The sequence below is a fragment of the Filicampus tigris genome, chromosome 12 (assembly GCF_054856515.1).
Source record: "Filicampus tigris isolate MCC_2025a chromosome 12, RoL_Ftig_1.0, whole genome shotgun sequence".
In the NCBI taxonomy this organism is placed as follows: Eukaryota; Metazoa; Chordata; class Actinopteri; order Syngnathiformes; family Syngnathidae; genus Filicampus; species Filicampus tigris.
The window spans coordinates 18,477,453-18,486,103 of NC_141228.1; the positions used below are offsets into that span (position 1 = coordinate 18,477,453).

General features: G+C 41.3%; 1 protein-coding gene across 2 annotated transcripts in view; it reads right to left on the reverse strand.

The window, feature by feature from the left end:
• dab1a (DAB adaptor protein 1a) overlaps positions 1 to 8,122 on the reverse strand; it is a 190,563-nt gene extending 182,441 nt beyond the window's left edge. Inside the window, exons 1-3 of one of the 2 annotated variants that reach the window (XM_086047316.1) lie at positions 8,036 to 8,122; positions 6,237 to 6,407; positions 1,572 to 1,728 (exon numbers count right to left, since the gene is read on the reverse strand). The gene's annotated coding sequence lies outside the window, so the exon portion shown is untranslated. Of the gene's footprint in view, positions 1 to 1,571; positions 1,811 to 6,236; positions 6,408 to 8,035 lie in introns of those variants that run through there. The other variant, XM_086047315.1, reaches the window with a different exon arrangement.
• Positions 8,123 to 8,651: the final 529 nt, after the last annotated feature.

An 8,651-nucleotide genomic window follows, 5' to 3' on the forward strand; every position in this document is an offset into this window, starting at 1 on the left:
AACAGTGGGGCATCTGGTCAACGGGCGGGTGCTGACATAACATCCACTTCTAAAAAGTACAAACTACATCACATTCGAGCGTTTGCAACCACAATTATGAAGTAAAGCAGCTACCAGACAAGCTAACAGTAAGATTAGCATCTTCTATATCTTCTTCTACTGTTCTTTCCACTTTCAATTTTATGTCTAGATGTCCTGTGGCACCATGCTGCCTCTCTCAGGTCAATTTTAGTACTACCAACAGAAGATAGGCTGTTATTCACCTCAAATACACCAAACAATATAAGAGTAGTTTTACATTAAGTACAAATGGCTATTTTATCGAATCATATGAGAGGTCACTCACATTTTAAGTAGTGGCGACCGAATGAAACAACAAAAGGTGTGTGAAGCCAGCTGGATACGGACCGAAGTCCAAAATCCCTCTGTGGCAATGACATGGACCCCAGTTAATGGCAAAGTCATGAAGAGGGGACCAAAAAAGACCTGGCGATCAACCGTTAAAGAAGGAGGAGGCAACAGCTGATTGAGTAAATGAGAGAAAAAAAATACTTGCCCAACATGCCCCAAGGACCCAAGTCCAAATAAGTCACATTTGGTTAAGATGTTAAAAAATCAGTACCCTGTTGAAAGTAGCTTGGTGGGCCCCATAGCACCTCAATCTGTCTCTAGGGGGACCAGTAAAGATGGCTCCTAGATACTTAGATGGCTGATGAACAGTCACTCCGTTGACTGCATCCTGTGACCAATTGAGACTGAGAAATGATGACCGGGCAGCCAGCAGGCCGTGTTATGGGAGTCGAGATTTCGATGGACAACAAGAAAACCTACGATGAGTTCTTCCAGGACCAGCGTGACATTATGTTATTGGCTACTGTGGAGCACATTCCCACAATCACACACACAGAAGCTGCCAGGGGAGCGGCAAGCCAGCGCCCAGTCGTGCTGTGATTGATACCAGATTTCTCCCCTGCCGGCGTATGACAAGCCATTAAAAACAAACGCGCAAACACATCGGTCAGCGTGAGCCGACAACACTCTGAGCACCTTCTTTCGTATTTATATTCTCCTCCTCACATCTCTATATTCCACTACAGTCATGCTACTACAGTACATGGAAAAAACGCACTGTGAATGCTGAGATGCCCTTACCAAGCCAAAACTCGAAAGCAACTCTTGAATACAAAAAGAGATGACAAATGAGTCCGTTTGCTGCATCACAGCAGATCATAGCAATCCCTAGATGCCCTCTAGTGGCTGTAAAGAACAACGCCAACGTAAACTGAGAATGCAGCTGTGATGTTGCCACTTTTACCTTGCACAATCCGGACTTTTTGGGGAAAAAGTTGGATATACCACAACAACAAAAAAGTCTTCGGAAAAGTCCCAAACACTGTTGAACTTGAATACACTGCTAGTGACATCTAATTCCCTCAACATGCACAGTCACAGAGTGTGTTCTTCAATTGAGCTTGAATCAGCAAGACGACAAGCATTCACTGAATATATCTTAATACAAGTCCCACATTTCAAATAAAGCCAAGAACAAAGTAAGCAGACTGAACACACACCTGATGGACAGCAGGGTCACTCCCAGATCCTCCTCTCAGCCACCACCCCGGCGCTCTTCTTCCGCCACTCCTCTTCCTCCGTTTCCCCCCTTGCTTCCTTTTTTGTCCAGAAACCAGAGAATTCTCTCAGGATATCCAGAGCCGCTCCGGCGGAAACCTGTAGAGAGCGAGTGCAGTTGAAGGCGGTTGCTGAAGTGCCGGACAGATACAGGAGGGAGGGTGTTTAGGCGAGACGAGTGCACCGGCATGCAAGCGGGGGCGGGGGTGGGGCGGTGGGGAGCTCACAAGTGGTAAGCGCGACGCTCACTGCTGCAGAGCTCAGCATCCCGATACACCCCCCCCCCCCCCACACTGACGCTCAACCCCTCCCACTGTGTCCGCACTGTTACCACATTCCACCTAATAGCAGCATCTCCTCCTCCCTCAAGTGTCACAGTCACACGATACTGCGTAGGAATCCGTTTATAACCCTCATAATATATTGGTTCGGTCATTTATTCACATTGTAAACTTTTCGCGTGAGTTTTGTGCTTCCAAGTCACAAATATTTTGCTGCAGTCGCATTGCTTCACCTGTACAATTCTGAGGGAGAAAAGACCATGAGAGAGGTGGAGTGGTGTGGTGTTATCGGGCAGTTTTGAACATTTAAATCATCTTAATTCATTCAGGATCATGTTTATATACACATTCAGAATCAAGGGGAAGTACTTATTTATAATAAAACTGTAAACAAAAAAACTTTTTGAAAAATGTAAACAACGCTCAGTGTGAAAAACAAGAAAATAAATTAAAAAAAATAAAATGGGGATTGCACATTTGGTTTTACCGCCCAGTCCAAGATGCCGTTTGTGTATGGACTGGCGGGCAATCGATCAGCCCAGAACAAAGATTTACCTTGCGACTTGCGGGCAATCGATCAGCCCAGAGTAAAAAAAACAGCCTCTCACCCAAAATTAGCTGGGCTAGGCTCCAGCTCAACCATGAACATAATGATGTATAGAAAATTGATTGATGGGTGGATATTAAAAGTGGGTTAAAAAAAAAAAATAAACAAATAAATAAATCAAAATCACAGATTTAAAATTTTTTTTTTTTTTTTTTTCCATTGCAACAAGGACACTGTGCATTATCACAACAACCAAAATCCTCATCTTCCTCTCCACTCCACTGCTGTTGCTATGGCCACTGCAAGAAACCCTGACAGCACTGCTTGGCTAAATGAGTGCCGGTGTACGACGTCATCTGCAAGGAAACAGTCTCACTTTTCACACCACACTGCAGCACGCCACACTTAAAACGTCATTACCGCCACCAAATGACTTCCGCCACTACTCGACTTCCCGGTGACAAACCTCTTGGAAATAAAATAGTGAGCCACTTAAATGAACGGAATGAAATGAATTCTAACGCTGTTGTTCCGTGGTAATCATCAGGAGTGCGTCATTAGAGTACATTCAGCACATGCGAAATAGATGTAAGGATCTATACCATTTGTAATATGGACAGATGCTAGAAAAGCTAACTGGCTAGCTAAAATAGTTGCTATGCGGAGGATACGGTGACCTTGTTTGCTTAGAAAGATATGCTAATCAACCAACTAAAATGATAACATAACTTCATAGCAAAAATACATAAGATAGCTAGATGGATATGTTGACGTGCAAGCTAAAATGGATACTTAGCGTAAGGTGTAAAAATTGCCAAACAAATCATGTAAGTGACTCGCTGTGGGGACCACTGAAAGGGAAAAGCTCAAGTCACTTTTCTTCATTTGTGTTGACTTTTTTAGCCACTCCAAGTCGACAATAACTCACTAAGACTGCCCTAAGGACAAGCCAACTAACTTGTTCTTTTGATTAACTTGTTTGGTCAGACATACTAATTAGCCAATAAGCTAACATGATAAAAAGGTAGGCTAACCACTTGAGCTAAGTCAAGTCAAAATGTCTTCTAAGCTATTGGCTCACTGGTTAGTTTATCGAAAGATTTTACTTAACGAGTTGGTTTATCAGTATGTTGTACCGAACCAGTTCGACAAATTGCTTCTCAGGTTAACCAAGCTAATACCTAAGTAGAACATTTGGCTAAGTGACTAGGACCAACATAATAAGCCAACAGCAAAATAAACTCAATAACCAGTGATTGTGAATAGCCAAGACATACTAATAAGCCAACGAGACTGCGTTAGGGGTTAATTAATTGATAACTATTACCTCAACGGTTAGCTTATCAACTAGTTGGCCTAACTAAGACTGATAGAGAGATTCATTTTATTCATTTCTTGAGAGAGATTAAAGTGTTTTTTCCATTATTCCAGTATTTTCAGGCAGTGGCAAGCAGACAGTCTGTGTTCCATTGGGCTTCTCAGACGTATCCAACCTCAAGGAGGATCAGATCGAACTGTTAAAGCTCGCTAATTACGAATGCTCACTGAGCGGCTGAGGAAGAGTAGGAAGAGGAGGGCGAGAGAGGAGGAGTAGGAGGAGGGGAGAAGAGGAAGGAGGCTGGTGTGAGAGTGGACCAGCGTACTGACTGTGGGAATGCTGAAGCAATCCCACTTCCCTTTGCATTTATGAAGCAGTCATCTAGCCCTGGTTCAGTAACCTGTGAAAGATGGCTGACAAGGTAACAGTAAGGACCTGTACAACCTTTGACTTGGGTTACTGTGGCCATTTTTTTTTTCACAAATTACAAATCAATACGTTTTGACAATGACTGCCGAGAACTCTCCAGAATAGGGATGTCCAGCAGTATGACAATAACGGACCCATTGACCCACAGATGAACAAACCAATTTGACGCCACACCGTAAGAGAGACATTGAGCATGTTTTATCAATGTGGTGGATATCGACATTCACTTTTTAACACTTTTTTTTGTTTTATCTTATTCAGCTACATGAGAGGGACAAAACATTGGAAATATCTCAGTATGCTGCAGTGCAATAAGTGCACCTCTTGTTAAATAAATACCTCTTTGACTAAACTGAGCATTTTGTATTGGCTCCAATTCGATTGTGCCGATGTGACTAATGACTTGGCAAGTGAATAAATGTATACTCAAAAAAAACCAAAAAAACACTAGTAAGCATCTTTGGGTCCAAAAGTAGAAAATGAGAGTTTGCCCTTGACAAAACGTTACGGCCAACTATTTAGTGTGCAATTCTATTAGGATGATGTAAAACACTGCTCTATGTCTATGTGCTATTCTCAGCAATAAGACCTCCCTGTCTTTTAATCTAATGTCATTAATCAAAGCACTGGCACATGCTAAATCAACAGCAGCTACAAGGTGGTGCCACTTGTGCATCTGCATATATGACTAGCGTTAGTTCCGTCGACATCCCACAGCGCCTGTGACAACATCCTGCCGCAGGAGGCTAATGAAGCTTATGTGCGTCATCCAAGACAAAATTTAGAATCTCTATATCTTTTTTTTTTGGGGGGGGGGGGGGGGGATCATCATTCTGATCATCGGATCACAAAGTTGGAAATTTAAACATTAGCAAGGGCTAATTAGACTCAGTAATGACTAGACCCAAACTAAAGATGTTATGAGCTCAAAATAAATAAAAAAAGAAAAAAGCAATGTTTTAAATAACACACTTCTCATACAATGTTAAGGATATTGAACTTTTGGGTGAAATAAACCTAAAATGTACTAGAACCTTCACAGGTGAACATTTTGGGACCTTCTTTAAACTTCTGTTTCAGTATTTTTTTTTTCCACAACTTGTTTTCTAACAATGAGCCAAGCGACAACACATTAATTTCAATTCAACTCAGTTCAAATTAGAGGCACGAAGTTAGCGGAGAGAGGGATGCTTTTTGTCTTAATTAATTTGAACAATATTCAAATATAGTCAAAAACGTAATAAAATTTCTGAATAGGAAAATAGTAATTGGTATTTTCTGAGTTGCCAAGCGACAACATACAGTTCAGGCGCATTTTTTTTTTTTTAACAATATCAAATAATCTGTGATCTATTTATCTTTAAGGGCAGGGGCCAAACATGATTTTGGGACTGGGGGGGATGAGGACCAAGCTTATTTAAAAATATATATATATATATACATTTGTAAGGGTAATGTTGTAAGATGTGTTTGAAACGAAGTGTTTTGGGATCGGTATATTTTGGCTTTAAACTGCTGCAGAGCGCGGCGCGTGTTGGCAGAATACAGACGAATACATTTGGTGCACTCAGTTAGCGCAGAAGCAGAAAAAAAAACAAAAAAAAAACCACACTCTTTACTTACTCAAGCAGCGTCTCCAAAGAGGCTTTCAAGTAAATTGAGTTTGGGTTTAGGGGCCTGTTTATATTAATGAGTCCTCGGCCGCTTGAGTTAGAGCCAGTGCTCTGTGTTATTACCTGCTTGATAATGAATGCCAGCTTGGCTAGCAGCAGTCAATGGAGGCCGACACACACACACACACACACACACGCACACACACACACACACGCACACAGTGCAGATAATGCTGCAAGCTGCCACTGGCTGGCTATAAAAGATTAGCAGCGTCCTCCCTACTTTTATGCAGACCGATGCAGTGGCGCTCATGCTAATGTTAGCATTGCCTGCGTTTATGCCATTGCAGTATATTCATCCATAGTCTCCATTTTGCTGCAGCAGCCCGTTTTTCTTCGTTAGGGTTAGGGATACTCACTCGGAAAAAAAACATGTCTCCTTCACGTGGCCGAGAAGTAATCCCAGTAGACCTGCATTCTCCTCCATTGTTTGTTAGCTGCCGTATTACACGCCGCAGTCCCCACTTGGCTGCAGTGATCCGGTTTCCGGCTGGCCTTGGTCTTGGGTAGAATTTTTCACCTTAACATGGCTGAGGAGTAAATACAGGATACACTCAATTCCCTTCATTGTTGTTGTGGTTTGTTAGCATGCACCACTAGAATCACTAACCTACGCTATCCAATGTGAGGGGACCATGGCATCAATGTTTTGCCATCATTTCAAGGAATGCAAAAACAGGAGCCCGTTCATCACTGCTTGCAAATGTAATTATTTTTGCAGTGCATCACGTCACGTTTAAGTTTACAACAACAACAACAACAACAACAACAACCCGGTTTGCGACGCTGCTGTCTCACATTATTTCTCTACCTCGTTTTTATCTAAGCGGAACAGAACTGCAGTAAAATGCATCTTTAAACAGGTTGGAGCACGAGGTAGAAGTTCATAAATATTTTCTAACTCAGATCTAGATTTATAGGGCGCAAACAATACGACAGGAGACTGGATACTAAGGCTGCAACAAACAATTACTTTAATAATCGAATAATCTGTTGAGTATTTTGTTGATTACTTGCTCAATCTGATGTAAAAAAAAAATCCATCCTTTTATTCAAAAGCATGACGTTTTGAAATTGACAGTGCAGAAAATGCACAAACTTAAACTACTTATGATTCAGTTACTCAGTTAACATGTCAGAAAATAGGCAAAAGTTGATCATTGCTCTCCAAAATAAAGGCACGTTTTATTTTGATTCAAAACAAAGATAATCCATTAACTTTCATGGAGAACTACAGAAATGGGATCATGTTAACTATTGAGAAGCAAAAAAAAAAATCTGACCATTTGGAAAATTTCTAAGTAAAAAAACATATCTAAACCAGTCAACGATGATCAAAAACAATTATCGATTACTTAGATAATTAGTTGTCCATTTGACTAATTGTTGCACCATTACTGGATTCTGTCCAATACATGCAGCTGGACATAAGGACACTGTGGAATCGAACAGCTTTGCTCAGCACCAATACTCACAAACATTCTTCACGGCAAGTGATTGTGAGCATGGCATCTTTTGGGTATAACCAGACCTGTCAGAGTGTGTGTGTGTGCGCGTGTGTGTGTATGTGTAGGTATGAAGGCGTGTGCGTTTGTGCGTATTGCGGTGTCTCAGTGGTTCACCGGCTCTTTTTGAGCAACGCTTCCTAACACTTTAATAATTCACTGGTCTCTTTTGCTCGCAGACACCCTCTGTTTATACTGGCTAGGGGATTCTGGGAGCGAGTACAGGACACTTTTGATTTCTTCCCAGTCCGGTGTCTGGCAAGCAGGCGCGCACACATACACACATATTGTACAGACATACATACAGTACATACACAGGTCATATAATAGCAGTGTCTTGGTTCCATAGCGATGTAAGATATGTCATGTTCCCACTGCCAAAATCTAAGGAGACACATTCTGCAGTGCTGCAGCAAAGTAGAGACTGTGTAGTGTACTAGTACTAGTGCCCACTGTCCAGGCACAGTAACAAAGCAAGTTAACGTTAGCTTTTTTTTCCCCCCATTTCTTGAGCCTTAAAAATACAACAAAAGCACTCACGTTAGCATTTAGCATTTTGTAACCAACAACATAGGGGTTTAGTCTTCCTTTTTCAACATACTTTTCTTACTTAACTAACTTTGTTTGTGTTTCAAATGTGCTTTTTTTCTTACCTTTTGCCGTGTTAGTCTCGTTAAAGGTCACAAAGGTCACTGCCTTGTACCGTAGAGGAGAAAGAGCAAAAGCTAATTGGACCGTACCAAGTCTCTGCCCTGTCAAAGGGGGGAGGCGAGCAGCTGGCATTTGCTTTGATTGTGTATTTCCAATTGAACAACAAATATCTAACAATCGACAAAACGGTTTTACACATTTTAACCATCCAGCAGAGCAACAAAATTCCTCAAAAATTATTTTTAATAATCATGTCACGTTTTCCTGGGACACTTGTTGCTAGGCAGAATTCACTTCATTAATCAATGACAACAATTGGCACGTGCTCGCAATGCTGAGCTTTGAGTGACAACTTGGAGCGAACAGATGGGGCGGGACCTACGGTTAATTGAGTCATATGAAATTATCAAAGCAAAAATATTATTATTAAAACATTATTAATCTTGACATATCATCAGCTTCTTAAAATAATGGCCTATGTCATAGTTTGAAAAAAACAATGTTTTTTTGCCATAAACATCTCAGGGTGCTCGCCACCTCACCAAAATCAGCTGCATCCTTAGTTACAGAGGTCATTCAATTTTACGCCTGAAATGAAATTATTAATGCATATACGAT